A 19,414-nucleotide genomic window follows, 5' to 3' on the forward strand; every position below is an offset into this window, starting at 1 on the left:
CTATATAACCTTTTCCTGAAATTATTATGCACAACACGTTGAATGCCATGGGGGTCACCGGTGACCCCCAACCAAGTCGAATTACTATAGTTCACTGAATTAAACCATGATTATTTGAAAACATTTCTGTGTTATAAATAATGCCAACTAATGTGGCGACATTCAGCTAGATGAACCTGCAATAATAACAATGCGATTCAATCAAATGATTTAATATTACACTTTTTCCATTTCAAGTATTTTCTACCATGAAATCGTGCGGCATTCAACGTGTTAACCCTCGGAGTACGGTATTTGTATTTTTATTTTCGCGGCTCATTAAAACTTTTTACCGTTCGCGAACGTGTTGACGCTATCAAGAATTTCATTACAAAAATAGCGTAATAAACACCACGAAATCCCTAACAAAAAAAAGAAACAAATACTTTTTCTGCATACGACCCAACGTTCGCAGCAGACCGCAAACGAAACGATAATATCAAACACAAGAGACAGCGTGCGCCGGTCTCAATTTTGAAACGTTCTCCGAAGCACGGGCCACCTGATCGCGGCCGGTTCGCCATTAGACCGAAACGGGAAAGAAGTAAAGGTGGAGCATGCGACCGCGGAGCGTGTTGCGACATGGCCAATCGCGGAGCAGCGATACACGCAATAAGCCGTGCACACGATTAATCGGTTCGATTTGGTTTAACGGGGACAGCCGGTGTACGCCGCCGGTACAATGGCGTTTGCGTTTCATTATTAGGAGTCTATGAGCCGTTCAAAATCATAGTGTTCCGGCTGGAAGGCTTTCGAAATTCGTGTTTCATAGTTGAATCGGTTTCTGAGTGCCGTACGTTAGCCAGAGCACAGATTTGTTTGAGTATTCCGTGGCAACTGGCGTGTAACTTTCGTTTTTCTGGAGGACATGCATTACGCGAGTTACGGCACTGTGATTTTCAATGTTTCTTTCATTCGACGATTAACGCTAGAACAACCGAGCGTTTAATACGATTAGTATGTGGTTCTCATGAAAAACTGTAACGATCGTTTTTCGTTTTCATTTCTTCGTATATTCATTATAGCATTCGAATGGACCTGTTTATTTTCGAAATCATTTTGGATACCCAACGCTTTGAAGATATGAATTAACTAAGAACCGAGTCATTTTGAGCGGTGGTTCTAGTGTTAATTAAGAGAAAACGTAATCGGATTTTAGTGCTTTTGGTTTGTGAAGATTTGAACCGTTGGGTTAGCAGTGGAACTGTAAAATCCGATGTTTGAGCAGGCTGATCGTTTTTAGATGATTTTTTAAATGGCCGAAATGTATGGCGCTCAAATATTTACGTGGATAATTAAGACAAGATGGGATTGAATGGTTGGAATACTTATGTGCTGTTCTCGCGTACAGAAAACGCAGTTTCTCCAACTCACCTGTAACAAAAAACGTCATGCATTAATACAGATGAATTTGCTACACGCCAGGTGTTAAGATGAGAACGGGAAATCCCTTAACCTGTTAACTGTGGAATTTAACTTAAAAAGTCTCTCGTTTTATCAATAAAATGACAAAACGAAACCAAACCAAATGAAGAAAAATTACATGTTCATCTGAAAAAATTAAGAATTCATCGTTGAAATAATTAGTATATTAGCTGCAGAAATTTATCTTTCGATTTAATCAGTGACAAACTCGTTTTAAATTACTGTTTTTTTTCTTCTGTAATTTCCATGTCTAATATCACGCATCTATATACACAAATTTTCAAATTCCTACTGCACTTCCATTGGAATTCTCATTAAATCGTGTAACGGTGTATTTAATACAGTTAAAAGCAAATAAATTCATTAACAAAAAGGCGAGCGTAGTTTTAAGGCGACGTGTATACTCGTCAAACTCAGTGAATGGGTTAATCACATTAAACGCTCGGTAGTTCTAGTATTAACCAATTAACTGCGTTCGACGAGTATACGCGTCATCTTAAAACTCTGAATACTAACTTCTTCAAAGATGGATTATTCAATTTTTTAGACAAACATGCGATTCGCTTTAGTTTTTCGTTTAATTATATTATAACTGCATTTGGCCTGCATTCGACGAGTATACGGTTCATTTTTTGATTTCATTGCGCGCGAAACGATAGATCTTTTCAACTGAATACCACACTTAACAGGTCGAAGCGTGGCCAATAATTCAAAGATGTCGGATGCGATCGATTAACGCTAGAGCACAATTGAAGGTACGGAACAGGTTAATCGATTTCAACGATGAATAACAGGTACAGCACAGCCGACATTCACCTTTTTTCTGGCGACGAATGAAGTGTCTGGTCGTTTCGCTGAGAATAGCAGGAACTGGGTCGTAACCCAGTTGAAAGAACCACTCGGTGCGTGCACCGAGTTTCTACGTTTCTATCGCTAAACACGTACCGCTTGTTCTCCTCTAAACAGCTATCATTCATATCCCCGCTTTCCAATTTACCTTAGCCCCCTGTTATGGACCATCGTATTGTGCAAACTTCTGTGTGTCGCTCGATTCGATCGAGAATACTGTATATTATATATTTTATTTAGTCCGGAACATCTGCGAGCCACTCGCTTTCATAGAGTAGATTATGTATCATACGTGCCACTCATTTTGAAACTGGACTAAGTCATATATTTTTAGTTTCGAGATAAATTTAAAGGTCTCTGCTTGGATAGATTGAACAAATATTTTTGTATAGTATGTAACGGAATATTTCAGGAAATACTTAGTCTCGGAAAATGGGAATTTGTTAGGATTGTGTAATGTGTGTGGCTTAGAAGAAAATGGGATTTCGATATTTGAAATGACTTAGATCATTAAGGGTACATGTTTCGAAAATTTTGGGTTGCACAGTTCGACGTAATGGATTGTGTAGTATATATTTTAATTATTTGACCATTGTTATATATATTCAAATTATTTCATGTTTGATGCAGTGAATTATATATGGAATTCAATGTAATGAATTAGCCGTTTATTTTGAAAGCTTAAGTCCTTTTTTCAAAGAAATCAATTTAACCATTATTATAGTTACAATTCTATGCAATCTTTATATTCTTTAATAGTTTTATAATCTTTAAGTGGACTTAAGCCACTTTCAAAATAAATGATTCATATAGTCTATTTATTTCAACATTTCTTTGAGCCACAGTTTGATGCAACAAATTACAGTATGTTATATATTTTATTCACTTTAAAGCTATCGATACCAATCTCCTTTTAAATTCTTCAGGCTTTTAAATTTTCAGTGAAAGATCATCGAAAGTTATCGTAGTTTCTAACTCGCAATTCCTTAGTCGCCGCGAGAGAAAGGATACGCAGGGTGAAAGTATTCAAGCCCTCAAATTTTTACAAGATTGTCATAAGATTCTGCAATTTCGTTAAAAAAGAAAAAAAAGTAGATAAAAGATCTACACTTTCTAATGATACATGTATTTCCCCGATGAAAATGTATTTAATTAAAGTCGGTGTGGATAATAACACAGGTTGATTTATAAACGAGAAATTCTGTGCTAATTGTCAAGCGGGTAGCGAACCGTTCCTTTGAAATTCTGAAAATGACAGTGTACAAGAGAAAATTCTTCTTTCTGCCCGGTGGCGTATTAGATATTTATAAGCTTTCAACGACCTATAAATTTCTTAGCTGTTAACTTTTCTTACAGCAAAATTTTGGAGAGAAGACACACATTTTCTTCGATTGCAGATTTAAAACTCTCAATCGATTACCATCGGTTCAATATAAAATTACGGTGTTACAAATTTTCAGTACCTGTCGCTTGTTTTCATTTCCGTAGCTAATTATGAGGACAACGCTAGATCTGATCATCGAAAGTGATTTCAAAGAAATTCGGTAGTTCTTGTTCAATTCAACTCTTTTGCGAACAGCTAACTGAGATAAGAATAGACAATAGGAAGCTGTGATTTGTAATGCATTTTAACCATCCTTTGATTCTTATCTCTGTAACCCTTTTCTCCACGTTAATATTAGAGTTATTTTATCTCCTTTGGGGTACCTTCGCATTGTATTTCTAACTGGAAGCTCACGTGACTTGCTCATTAGTGGATGCCAAGTACAATCCTAGCTAGACAATTCCTCTTGTAAAGGGGTAAAAACGACTGAAGGGTGCTGTGTGTACGTTTTGTCAGCAGGGATGCCAATACAATTGTTTTATTGTCCTTTGTGGACATGAGATTGTTTCGCGTGGATGTGCCAACTACAGTAATTAATCTGTTTTACATAATTAGTAGCGTTTTTCTGAATCGTCTGTTGGTGATGCGAATCATTTAGGTCATAAAATTCACTGCACAATTATTGATTGTGTTTTAGATTAGATGTAAAGTTGTTCCAGTATTTTAATCAGTTCACATTTCAACTTGACTGCCATCTAGCTACGCCAATTCTTCATTAGATGTCAACTTCAATTAAGACACACCGTTGCATAATAGAAACACATCGCAGCGTCCAATAAACTAAATTAAGATATAAATCCTTGACAGTCAGTTTCTGAATAATGTATATGTTCGTGTTTACCATCTATTAATACAGTGAAAAAAGGCACATACCAGTAAGTATATAATATATTCAGATACTTCGCGTGATTTAAACAAACGGAATCCTGTTAACATCAGTGTCCTCAAAGATTCTAATTCCACAATTCATTTTTCTCTTGTCCAAGCTAAAATCATTTGCGTGTATCATCAGTACAATATATCGTATCAAAGTGTTATAAATTGATTAGGTATCGTCATACAAAGAAACCAGAGCTTCAATTTTAACGCAAACATTGCAAAAAACAACTAAAATCTTAATTTTAATCCAGAAATGACAAGAAAATCAGAGGTTCAATTTCAACGCAAAAATTACAAAAACAATACCAAAGCATCAACTTCAACGTAAAAATTACAAAAAAAAAATACTAAAGCTTCATTTTCAATGTAGAAATTGCAAATTATTCATGTTATAGTCGAACAACGGACGACAATAATTTCTTCGATTTTCGTTTCGTGTCGAACTCACATTTCTAATCCCCCCTTTCGCGCTCGCTGTTCCCTCCCTTCCGTCCCGTTCGCGAGTTTTCTCTTTTCGCGGCCTTCCGGCCGGGCCGTGTGCGCTTTGTATGCAACGGGTGTCACCATGGAACGAACGCCGTTCGGGAATCCTTTTCCCGAGCGGAGCGCAAAGAGACTCCCGTTATAAAGCGCGGGCGAACAAGGCAAAAGGACCGAAGGACCGGTACCTCAGAATCCTGTTCTTCCGGTAGCCTACCAACCGAAGCGAGTTGCATGTCATCTAACTGCATTCAGGCCGCCGGGCTGTTCTGTAGTGCACCACCGCGGTCACCGGATGTTTAATAATTCGATCGTCTGTTACATATTCGGACGCCTTGCTCTCCGCGATTACCCTTAACCCAGTTGCATCGTGTGACGGAATGAGACATGCTCCATTGTCGTCGATTTCTGTCTGCTTTTTATTGTATTCGATTAATTAATGCGTGGAAATGAGTACGTCGATCGTGATATAAAATTATAACGATGAATTAATAACAACATATATTGTAAATGTAATGAATTATTGTATTTGGATAATTAATGTGCAGAGATGGGTAAGTATGTAGATCGTGATATAAAATTAAAATGATAAATTGATAATAATATAAATTGTAAATGTAACGAATTATTGTATTGCTGTAATTAATGTGCGGAGATATAGATCTTGATATAAAATTAGAATGATATAGTAAATAATACTGATATAAATTATAAATCGAATAAATTATTCTATTTGGCTAATTAATGTATAGAAATGAGCGCGTAAATTATAGAATATTTTGTAAAATTCAGTACTATAGAACACTCGAGGAATTTTCATACGATTTTAATTTCATTTGGAAATCAATTCAACTATTAATAGAACGCTCATGTTTGTCTCCGTTCTAATTTTCAAAAATTAACATGTAAGAAATTTGTTTAAATTATAAATCAGAAACACGAAGCGTCGTATGCTTGTTTTCGTTTTTAAAAAATCTCGCTGGCATCAATCGTTCAAGATCAAGCGAGCAGATAGATGTTCCTCAAATTCCTTTGGATTTTTTAAGGTTCCTCGTTAAACGCTGGTAGCAATTTTCAAAAGAAAATTTCTCCTGCGACAAAATATGCAATTCCTTGAAGGATTTTTTGCCCGTCAAACCGCAAGATGCAACAACGCATTTATCAGAAAAGTTACTTCGCGAGGAGGAAGCCGTCGGTTATATAACCTTTGCTCTTCATTTACTAGTGCTTCCCGTGCGCGACATTACCGTTCCGCGTAACTCTCAACGGCAGTCTCTCTGTTCCTTTTTTTTCCTTTTTTCATGCGACCGGAAGAGACCGAGGAACTTGCGGTTATTAATATTTCTAAGGTTCATAGTCGCCTTAATCCAACATCCACTTGTCAGTCGCATACACAACTGTTCAACAGTCGGCGGTTGTTTAAAGTGTTCATTACGAAAGTGACGTAAGTTCATTTTTCCTTCAGCAGACGTATTACAGAGGCTGCATTTCGATCGGTTTAAAAGTATCATATGTACAAATGAAAAAATACCGAATATATACATTAAAAAATACTGAATGCCCTCTGATTTACTTGTCGACTATGATCGGTGCGATTACATTGCCAATAATAATTTAGTGAAAAAATATCGTATGTCTATGTTTGCTCTAAAGTGTAATTATTCATAACAGAGGAATAATGTTTCATTTGAATTCAAAAGGATTGAGTAATATTTATGCTTGTTAAATTCTCTTTGTCTGGCACGTTGTTATAGGGCAAGAGGTTAAAGTGTGAATATTTAAATATATTAAGCAAATGATGTTTCAGAAAATTCACAATGTCAATATATTTTTGTTGGTTCATGAATGTACGAATGAATATTTTCATAAAAATCAATTATGCAATGTCATCTACTAAAGGTTTATCAGTTAGTCGAACGCGCAAAAATTTGGAACTACAATTATAAATTTTCCTTACGTAATAGTTAATAATTAAATTGTAACAATATAACTATTAACAATAATGCTAGAATAAATAATGTAACTATTAACACTAGAACAAATGAGACATTCAACACGATTAATGTACTTCCTATAAAAATTCTAACATTCAATTTTTTTCCATTCCTCCGCATATTCGTTACGGTATTCAAGTGAAACTATTTCTCAAGTCAATTCGAACATGTAACACTTTCAAGATATCAATAGCTACGCAGTAAGAAAACTGAAACCCGTTATTTTATCAAGTGCAATGGATCTAGTATTAAAGATCGTTGCGTTACGTGTAACTGCACAATTTACGCACAAAAGTGGGCTTTACATCGCATTCGAAAATAGAGATAAAGTAGAACTCTTGCAGCGCCACGCCTAGCCACGTGGCAGCGAAGGCTGTGCACAAGTGAAAACGATCAAGACGTTCGAAACGAGCCAAGTGACCTCTCCACCGTCCAAGCGGAGCAGGTTATCAGGACCAACCAGGGCTCGCAGGGCTCGCAGGACCGACATCTTGGTAATCGTGGTGGGAGAAAATCAGCGGGCCCTAGTGGTGGGGGGTCATGGGCCCGAATGACTCAGGCTTGCACGCAAGTCTAGTTTAAATCCCAGTCAGCTGAGCGCTTGACCACACCTACAAACGCGCGCACAACCGAAAAAACGGGGGCCGATGGCCCCTGTCCGGGGCCTCTTTTTGGGCCCCATGGTAATAGAATTTTTCTAGGATAAGTCGAGGAGAGATGGCCTATTTCTTTAAAAGAAGTATTCCATTGTAAATATTACTGATATCTAGCAAAAAGAAATGTGAGAGGAGTAGTTAAATAGATCTCTGTGAGATTCAGTATACTATTAAGAATAATTGAAAATATAGACCACTTTGCGATCTATGATAATACAATTGTTCTTGAGTAAATGAAGGAAAGATGGCCCATTTAAAAAAAAAACTCTTACATCATAAATATTGATATCTAGCAAAAAAAAAGATTTACAAGAATAAATATATGTAATGAGTATTGGAAAAGTTATTTTAATAAGTTTCTGTCAGAAGAGATATGGTTTAATTGTTATTCTATTGATTAAGGTATTGTGTACGGTGCATGGAATATAAATTTATCGCGCTTTTTACTGTTTTAAATACTTCTCTACTGATTTGTTTTCTGCAATCTTTCGTGTAGAATACACAATCCTCGCGTGTGCAAAACAATTTTTTTATGAAATAATGTAATGACTGTTAAGGAAGATATTCCCATCAGTTTCCAGACAGTTCGGATGTGATGTATGAAAACACGGGTGACGCATTAAAAAGTAATCCATACGCCTGATAACATTGTTTCATTTATCAAACGCGCGATAAGTCGACGATTTGTTCGAAATTTTAAAACTAAACGTCTGTTCTTCTCGCGCATATGTCTGAATATTTAAAGTCACAGCATAACTTAACGCTAATGAACGTCAATAAGATGACCAGTAAGATTTTTCCTGCAGTACAAATGTTCTTTTCTAGTGTAATTTACACAAAAGATACAAGATACGGTGAAAACTTAACGCCCATTATTTGCAGTATTTCTACTTGTCTCATAAATTTGTATTACACTTTAACACATAAAACTACAGGCATGAAATTTCGTTTAATTTATCGTCTATACGTCGTTGCTAATATGTTGATAATGTTAAAAATATTACTACTCAATTTAATTTTTAAAAATACTACCGCTAATAACTGATATATTCGACGAAGTTATTTATATTCTAGATAAATTTCTTTTTAAAACAAACAAATCGTCAATTCCAACTAGAACTAGAAACAATATAAAATCGTTGAAACATCAACTTCAAATACCTTTACGTATTTTTGGTCTTTCCAACGTTTTAATACAAACATTTCATTTTTAATCGAAGAGCAACTAAATATTTCATTGTCAATCATTCATTAAAGGCAGCTCGAATTTACCGCGTCCCTAACGAGATTCAATACACTGTCCGGTTACTACGGATTGCTTTCCTGAACTTTGAACCTCCTTCCCTCAGAAATGTACGACACAGAGCTATAGATGCAGCTAAAATAGCGCTGATGATTTTCACACATCCATCACGATGCGTAAGTTCATTGCAATTGGCGTGGGAGACCCGAGCCCTCCTGGTTAGACGAACAAAGCAGTCTCTACAATGCATTTAAGGTATTATCGCACACTTACTAAATATCTACGCGTCTCTCGGATTATCTTGCGTCTTTCCCCCCGTAAAAACAAACTCGTGAAAATCAAGAAAGATACGGATTTCTTTCTAGACACTGGTAAACACTGATCCATGATCAATGAACTCGAACCTTCGAAAGATCACGTCACTTGGCCAGCTTCTGAAAATCGAAATTCGTTTCCTCGAAACGATCATTTGTATTTGTCACTTGGATGGCTTCCGAAAATCGAGATTCGCTTCCACGAAATGGTCATTTCTATATTAACCCCTTGCTCTGTGATTCGTTTCACAATTGTGCTCGTATGCTTCGTCGGCAATAATTTAGCGTGGGAAGAAGAGAATTTGATGTTTATTCTGTGTCTACATTTACTCTGAAGATTAGAGATTGATAATAGACAAGCAATATTTCGTTTATCCGAAGAACAGATGAGCGACATTTAGATTTATCGAATTCGGTTGGAAATTCTCATCGCAAGCCTGGTTCGATATTGTAAGAGAAGGGGTTAATAAAGAATATGCAAAAGAGTTTCACGAAACAGGTCGTCTTTTAACCCTTAAAATGCTGAGTGGGGTCCTATAGGGAGCCCAGAAAGTATTTTTCCTTAATAATTTTGTAAGTAATCTTTTGTAATTTTTCATATTTTATGTATTTTCTCTTTTTTCATCAAGTATTGTGGATGATTTGTCTATTCTAAAAACAAAATAACGGTAATGTTTTTAGAATAGACAAATCATCGACAATACTTGATGAAAAACAAGAAAATACATAAAATATGAAAAATTACAAAAAATTATTTCAAAATTATTAAGGATAATTTCTGAGCTCTCTGTAGGACCCCACTCAGCATTTTAAGAGTTAATACCGAAACAATTGAAATTTGAAGACTATCAAAAATATTGTAAAAATATCCAAACTTTGTATCGCATTTAGAAATTAACATAAAATTAATATAGCATTAATATAAAATACTTATTTCAGATGTTTCGCGTTTACTTGTTTGGCAATACATTCCTATGTCGCGATTGTTAATGATTTCAATTGAAATCTTCGACGCGATTTCCCACGCCATTATGATGGAACGAATATTCGTTTATACAGCTCCAAATAAAATCAGGCAGATTCGAGCAGATAACGCTTCCCGAGTCCCAATCTGATTCCACTTCGAGCGAATGCGTCGAGCAACGCTGACGAAGCGTCCGAGTAAACTCGGGCATCCGTCCAAATCCACCCGCCGCTGAATTTCACTGAATATCTTCATGCAGACACGGACCTATGCGTTGCAAAGATCAGAAATCCTAAACTCATACCTCCCGTCGAACGAAGGAAAAACAAGCTTTCATTTTGAAAAAAATCGCTTTAAAATGATGTCAATCATTGCTTGCAACGCATTCAGGCAGAAGATGCACGTTTGTCTATTTTGCAACGAAGAGCTTTGTATCTGCTATATGAGAAACCCTGCAGTCTTTAGAAGTCATAGAAAATTTTAATCATAATCATAGACTTGCAGAAAGTCCCAAAGACACATTGAGTCCCAGAGAGTTAAAGAATTCTAAAAAGTTACAGAGAATCAGACATAGAGTTCTAACCCTTAGCACTCCAGATGATTTTGTAATCTATCTGCAACTGCAACTAATTTTTATAGTATTCCTAGCGAAAATTAGAAATACTATAACGTTTCTTCGATCTTTTATTTTCCTTCTCAGTGCAAAATTTGAATGTGTGGAGAATCTAATAATTTTAGGGTAGTTTCTTTCAGATTCATTAAAATATCTAATATTATCCCTATTGCAATATTGAAGCCTACAGAGTTCGAAGGGTTAAAGCGTCTTACAGAGTGTCCCAAAGAATACGACTAACAATCACAAACTTCTAAACACAGAAAATCAAGGAATATAGAACACATGCGTTAAACAAAGTCAGAAATAATACTAAGTTTGCATCCCCAAAAGATCCTTAATTCAGTTCCACGCCTGAAGTCTCTCCCAGAATCCCAGATATCTGAAATCGTGTTGGAATCTCGATGGTTATCCGTTCGATAATCGTTTCAATTTTATTTGAGACAAGCGACCAAGAGAAAGCCGATTGGGAAAGATTGGCTCCATCTGTCAGGGGCAACAGTATCATTCCTTCATGGGTCGTCGGTTGAATGCATCCCTCTTACTGGTTCACTGGCTGCAACAGGTTACTGCTACGTGGCTGCCAGATTAAAGGGTCACATCCCTCGCTATCAACGGTGCCTCATCTCAACCTCGAGTGATGCTGCTAGCTACCTAGCTAGATTGAACATCTCTGGCTGGAGTATCTCAGTGGCCTCTTACCGTTCACGCCTTCATCGATCCCTGACCTGAAGACTGATTTATCACGGAGTACCTAACTCAGCGGCTAGGACTACCTAGTCGCTCTGTTTTCGTGCCAGCTTCAAGAACCGCTGCTGTTCTACGTTGTACCATCAAAACTTCGTGGCCGTCGTAATATATTTAAGATCGCATTATAACGCAGCTGGACGAAGATTAATCTTTTGCACGAAAGTGTTTCGCTATGTAGGTGTATTCATCGTTTCATAATGAAATATTCATGATCTTTTTAACACTAGAACTACCGAGCATTTGATACGATTGAAATCTAATCGCTATGAATATTGTAGTAATAGATTATTTTCGGTTTCTTCAGATATTCGTTATAGCATTCGAGTGAAACTATTTATCTTCAAAATCATTTCTAATATTCAATGCTTTGAAGATATCAATAAGTACGAAACAGAAAGACTGAAAGCAGACATTTTGACTGGTACGGTAGTTCTGGTGTTAAACTTTATAATGTTGATGTATCAATTCAAATGGCGACTGATCTTTCTTTGCGAAAGTGTTGTCCTTTCGAGAAAGATTGCGAAGAAATTGTGTGCGGCAGGAAATGATCGATCAATTTTTCTTGAAGCTTAATACATCGAACGTTAAGCCGATTGTATTTATCTTTAATAAGTACAAATAAGTAGATGAAGATTTTCAATGAATCATTGTGTAGTAAATTAAGTGTCTGAAACATTACCCGAAGAGATCAAGTACAAATGATTCTTAATTGATATGAATGGGAAGAGGTGAAGATATGGATGATAAGGAGGAAGAGAGAGAAGGGCCTGGCTGCAAGGACATAGAGAGGAGGTAGGAAATTATGCAATTGAAGCATAGATGGGATAAGATTGAAACATTGAGTTATAACAGATGGCACAAATGGATAAAAGGCGAGGGGATTCCGAAGTGATTGAAGAAAGATTAGAAGTTGAAACAGTAGGTAAAAGTTTCACTATTTTCGATCCCGTCGAGGAAACTGCAGAACCATCGACCATTGTATTCAAGCGAAATTACTCGGATAAAGGATTTTAATTAAATTCGAATTTACAAATAACTCTTTGTTCTAATACATATATATACATACAGGCCAACGGAACATTTAATTAACCCTTTGTACTCGGAATGCCAGCGGTGTTGGCATTGCACGTTCTTTCCGACAACTTGGAATGCCAGTTCAGCTGGCATGAATATTTTTGCATCTTCTCATTACGCACAATTATGTGAGGGCAGCGTGGCATCTATTCCTAGAGATTTCAATCAGAATGCCAGTTATGACCGCATATTTTCGTGTAAATTCAGAACGTTTCGGCCAGTCACACTGGCTCATCCGGCCAATTGTTTCAGAACGTGTCGCACTTCGAAACATTCTAAAATCTGTATTCACACATTCACAAGTTTACGTGCTGAACGATCAAATCTATATAGTGCCTCTGATTCATAGATTGCAAATCTTCAAATTTAATCTTCAAATATAATTAGAACAGATAGAAAACTTTCCCCAGCAAACAATTTTAAACAATGCTGCACTTTGTATATTTTACATATCTTTATGCACTGTGCAATCAGTGCAATTTCAAACTTTCTACAGAATATAGAAATATAAACTACAAACGCATAAAAATCCGCGGATTGCTAATTTATAACTACACTAACTAATTCATCGGAATTTCCATTTTGGTTACGAAGTCGATATCAAAACATTCTCAAAGCGAAGACACACCTTTTAGTGCCAAATGATTGAACCTACGTTTGTTACAATAATCGGATAATCCTAAGCGGTCCGTCAGAAATCTGTTTTTAACTAGATTTACAGAACCGGTCTAATTATCGGACATGAAATTTTCTAAACGCTATTTAGAAAAAGTTCAAATTAATCTTGATTGATCCCACTATGCTGATACATATCCCAATTCTCTGGTTTCTAAACTCCAATTTCCATTTATACGAACACAATGAAATCTACAATAAGCATTCATAAATCTAGTGTTAATTAGATAATCGTTCGAAGGAAACGCGAAGACGCTTCCAAAGTGAAAACATCCGTTTCCCTCGTCAGCCTAGTTCTCAGGCTCATCTTTCCTCGTTATTTTACCTTAGCCCGGTATCTGCAGCCCTCGACCGTTTAACCACTTTTCCTTTCTCCCTTTTTTTTCTGGCACTTCTACTGGAGCACAATCTTCTCCGTCCATTCCGCAACAGTTCTTCAGCCGATGCTTCATACTCCCCTCGCGGTAATTACAAATCTGTCACGCGTTCTTTTACCATCTTTCACCCGTTGTGACCATTGTAACTCTCTAAACTTCCATATCGCGCGCGCGCAATTAACTTGCACGCTATTTTCACTAACATTCTTGGCCGAGAATTACGACCACCCATAACTTAGAATGTCCTTATACAGGTTGTTACACCTAGATTCTTGTACCCTATTATATTGCACCTGTCCTTGGTTTTTCTTCATCTTTTTCCCTCATTTCATTTAACACTTGCATCGTTCCGTTTAACCCTTAGCACTCCAGGTTGTTTTGTAATCCATCAGCAACTGCAACTAATTTTTATAGTATTCCTAGCGAAAATTAGAAATACTATAACGTTTCTTCGATCTTTTATTTTCCTTGTTAGTATAAAATTCGGATCTGTGGAAAATCGAATAATTTTAGGGTAGTTTCTTTAAGATTCATTAAAATATTTAATATTATAACTAGTGCAATATTGGAGCCTACAGAGTTCAAAGGGTTAATATGGAGTTTTTGCTGCTGTTGCTTCAGTGTATACATTTTACTTATTTTGAAGATAGGACAAGTCAAGTATAAGACGAAGATAATATTCCTTGTAACTATGTACGAACGATCAATCCGGATTCTACGTAATCAGATTCGGAATTGAATAATGTAACCTTAGAAGGAACCTGAAGATTTAACACACGCCCTGCCCAGTATGTCCTTTAATTTAACCCTTTGCACTCGGAAGTTCTTCACTAGAAATATTTGAACATTTTCTGATGAGTGAAAACGATATTTTGTGGAACTAACTCGAAGCTATTTTATTTCAATATTTCTCAAATTTATGCATTATGCAAAGTATAATATTAAATATCAAATTTTATAGTTTTACCGTATGAAATCAAATGGTGAGTGAATCACCTTTCGATTGCAGAGGGTTAATAGCTTCAGTATGTTAAGTATCAAATCTAAGTTCGTTATGTTGCATCATAATTTGACTGAGGATTAAGTAAATTCACATTTTCATAGATTATTCAACTATAGACTGGAATAAAGTAAAAATTTGTATCGCCTAGTATTTGCTCGAGTACTATCGATACATATAAAAGTTGAATTGAAATAGTGAGAAAAAATATTCGCCCAGCGAAGAAATTATAAAGGTGGTAATTGCAATAATAAATGACTAGAAGTAGTTATTTCGATGACTACTGTAGAATTACTATTACTGTAGGAATACTTAGCTTTCGAAAAATGAAAGCAAATGAATAATCTCTTACCAACTGTGGAATTTAGTTGGAAAAACCTCTCGTTCTGCGCGCAATAAAATCAAAAAATGGAGCGTGTTCTCGTCGAACGCAGGACGAACGCGCGTAGAGTATATTTTAATGAAAGATCAAAGCGAAATAAAGAAGAATTACATGTTTATGAGAAAAAATAAAGAATTCATCGCTGAAAGAATTAGTATCATGTCAAGCTTTACAATGACGTGTATACTCGACAAACACAGTTAACTGATTAAAGATTAACGAGTGCTACGAGTCACCTGGTATATAACAGTAACATAAATATCAAAATTTCATGTGAAACTCCTTGAAATCTATACGATAAAAATTCTATTAGGGGTTGAAGCGACCATCGGTCATCCTAGAATTAAAGATTTATATAATTAAAGGAAACTCGATTCCAGGAACGTATATGTCGGTCAGTGTCGTCGGTGAATGCTGTGATCGGTCAAGGTTGATGGATTCTCGTCAGAAGTGATAAATTTTTAGACAATTTGCTTCTCACAAAACGCTATAAAAATGTCTACATTTGCATACAGACTCGCTAACTACCAAACAAGGCTAGTATTATGGCCCTCACGGTCAATGAAACAATTTCAAATGGGAAAATCCCATGATCCCATGAATAAAACTGCTGAAGGCCTGGGTCAGGTGATTAGGTTGCCGCTATGAATAAAGGGAGGAAACGATAAACAAAAATTAGTGCTTCTTGGAACGAAGAACGGTCAAAGTAATACGATAGAAGTAACAATACTCTAAAACTACCAGAAATGAACGACAGCGAACTTATACGAACTGGGAATATTACAATAAGTACCGAACTTCTGAGTACTACTTTCGTACTTTTATAATTACTCATAATAATTACATCAAACGCAATGGCAATCATAGTAAAAAGTTCATCATATACACAGACGAATGAAATTGACCATGAAAGAATTCAAGGCGAGTTCACACTGTTCTATTTTATTGTAAAATACATCTAATCTGTTCTGCCCGAAAGAAATTTATTTTCCGCGTTGAATGTACCAAACGTCCATTCTGGACAAATTGTAGTACATCGAAGATACTAAAAAAAGAAAATGTCGTGCGATTCAATTTCTGTCGAAATATCGGCCCACCAGGTATTTACGAAGCCCGCATAGATATTTCGGCTTTCTTGAAGGGGGTTAATGGGAAGTACACTGAACGAAACTAACTCACACGATTCTAGAACATACTGAGCTTTTGCTAAAAGCGAAACAAACGATCGCCAATCGTTGAGCGAGACGTTGCGGTGTCCCGGTAAATGACGCAAGAAGGGAACGCTGTCAGCAGCGTCGCGTCCGAATTTACAAGCAGCAAGAAGACGGTAACAGCGCGGCGGAAAAATGAAACAGGAAGAACTCGGTCGGAGGAACAAAAAGAAAATAGGAAAAAAGGAAAACGGTTTCTGTATTTAAAGTGCGCCATTCCCGTGTTCGTACCAAGTTAACCGGCTACCCTGGACCTAAGCCAGCCTCGGCGATTCTCCGTTTTACGTTTTTCTTCCTTTACGTTCGGCTCGCTTCTCTGTTCGCCGTGTCTGAACGCGAGACTCTTACGAGTCATATTAACTGGCGGGAAACGTTACTCAATCGTCTATCTTCCATTTGGATGAAGTTTCGCAGGCACATAGGGCAGCTAAAAATAATCTTTTATCAGCTGAGATCGCTTAGCTGACTTAAGGGATGAAGCAACCCCCAAGGTGAGCTGGAACTGACACATTGAATGCCGTGGGGGTCACCGATGACCCCCAACCAAATCGAATTACTATAGTTCGCTCAATTAAACCATAATTATTTGAAAACATTTCTATATTATAAATAATGCTAACTAATGTGGTGACATTCAGCTAGATGAACCTGCAATAATAACAATGCAATTCAATCAAATGATTTAATATTATATTTTTTCCATTTCAAGTAGTTTGTACCAAGAACTACCAGATGGATCAGAATAACCCATTCCTGATTTCTTTTTATACAATTACTGAGAAGATACAAATGCTAATCTGAGAAATCGTTAAAGAAGCTGATTTAGTAATACACTGAAATTAAATCCAATTGAAATCTTAATAAATACAGCTATAAGTTTTGTAAAGAAACTTTGGAAAGTCAGTTTAAGTGCTTGGTAGTTCTAGTTTTAAAGATAATAGGGTATGAATAGGAAGTATGTAGGTTCTGTAAGTAGGTGTCCTATGGTGATGATTTGGTAGAAAACTGAAGTGACTACCCTTATCTTAGATTCTATTGCTTTGGTTGCAGCAACTAAGGATCACGTGTATTTGATAGTGATATCAATGATAGATATAAAGGCTTTCTGAGCTATTGAAATTTGTAAAATGTAAAGGATGTAGTTATCCTTATCCTAACCCCTTGCCCTAATAATGAGTGAGACTCTTGACGAAGATTTCCAGATTAATTTAACACTAAAACTACTTACGTCTTTCCTTTGCAATTATTACAAAAATAACAGACGTTTCTCTGAGTAATTATTAAAGAGATTTAGCAACACGCAAATTGAATTATAAATCAGTTAAAGTCTCCACAGATACACTCTTGAAATTTCTATAGAGGAATTTCAAGAAATCAATTTAACTATTCCGTAGTAGCGAAAGATTGTTTTGTTGTTTCAGTATTTTAGCTTGAAAGTTCATATGTACTTACAATAAGTGAAACATTTCTTCGTGTTTCTTGAGAGTCATTCATAGTAAAACTAATTCGGTTTAGACGCAAGGAAAATTCTATGGGAAGGGGTTAGTATTAGATCCTGAATTCAATAATGTATTAAATCTTTTGATAATCTCTAAAAATAGTCGTAGGACATTACGTGTGGTATCTCAGATGCGGTGCATAATAAAAACCGAAAAGCGAGTAAAAACAGAAGCACGTCACGAGGCGAATCATCAGACGAAACTGAGAGAACAGAAATTCTGGAATTGAAAACAGAAGCAAGATACTCAAAGGAACTGCGGCGAAAGCGAGGAGAATTCTGAAAATGAGGAAAAATGCAAGAGACCAGGAGAAACAGTCAACAGTTCCATCAAGCAACAAAAGAACAGTTTTAGAAAGTGCATGAAAAACAAAGATTGACCAAGTTTCCACGAAACCCTGAGGACCGTAAAAAAAGTAACGGAATGGTAAGTTCAAAGGAAAATACATAAAAATGTAAGTGACAAGAACGCGGCGGCGGTGTTACGTTTACTTTCATAATACATGTGTTCTGAATATATAGACATGTATTTATTTACTACATAAGCTCACGTGAAAAGAAAATTACAAACGTGATACGTAACGTGTAATACGAAACACGTACATAACATGCAAAATTAAATATTTGTTGCCCAACACGTCGCGTGTAATACGAGCTAATAGCGACGAAAGTGACTCATTGGAAAGTTATTTCTCCGATAGAACATTTCTGTAACAGCGATTTTTAGGGAAATGTACTACGTCTATTTTATTGTATTATACAATTCTGTTCTTACATTATGAATATCTTATTTTTACAAATAAGAAAAGGCAGTTAATTTATTTGTCATAGTACATCAAATCTAATTTTACTGGGACGTATTGTATGTTTTATAGAATTCTGCTCCTATTTTATAAATATCTTATTTTTGCAAATAAGAAAAGGCAGTTAATTTATTTGTCATAGTACATCAAATCTAATTTTACTGGGACGTATTGTATGTTTTATAGAATTCTGCTCCTATTTTATAAATATCTTATTTTTGCAAATAAGAAAAGGCAGTTAATTTATTTGTCATAGTACATCAAATCTAATTTTACTGGAACGTATTGTATGTTTTATAGAATTCTGTTCTTATTTTATGAATATCTTATTTTTACAAATAAGAAAAAATAGTTCATTTATTTGTTACAGTACATAAAATCTAATTTTACTGGGACGTACTGTATGTTTTATAGAACTCTGCTCCCATTTTATAAATATCTTGTTTCTGCAAATAAAAAAAGATAGTTAATGTATTTGTTACAGTACATCAAATCTAATTTTATTGGGGCGTATTGTATGTTTTATAGAATTCTGTTCTTATTGTATAAACATCTTAATTTTACTGGGACGCAATCTATCTTCCAGAGACTGGCCTGTCGAATTGATACCCGGATAATAGTGAACAATCGGATCCATTTCGACACGGCAACTGTGGTACACATATTATCTCAATACTAGTTGCATGGAACTTCAGTCACGGGCAATAAGACGAATGTCCTCATTCGCGAACACGTTACCTATTACCGGGCAATTGCTTTTTCCGTGCCATTGAAAGCAACGGATAAACAATTCGGATTAACACC

At 36.0% G+C, this 19,414-nt stretch overlaps 1 protein-coding gene across 4 annotated transcripts in view; it reads right to left on the bottom strand.

Moving 5' to 3' along the window:
• Amph (amphiphysin) overlaps positions 1 to 19,414 on the bottom strand; it is a 67,856-nt gene that overhangs the window by 44,438 nt on the left and 4,004 nt on the right. The gene's annotated exons all lie outside the window — the stretch shown is intronic.

The sequence above is a fragment of the Nomia melanderi genome, chromosome 1 (assembly GCF_051020985.1).
Source record: "Nomia melanderi isolate GNS246 chromosome 1, iyNomMela1, whole genome shotgun sequence".
Lineage (NCBI taxonomy): Eukaryota > Metazoa > Arthropoda > Insecta > Hymenoptera > Halictidae > Nomia > Nomia melanderi.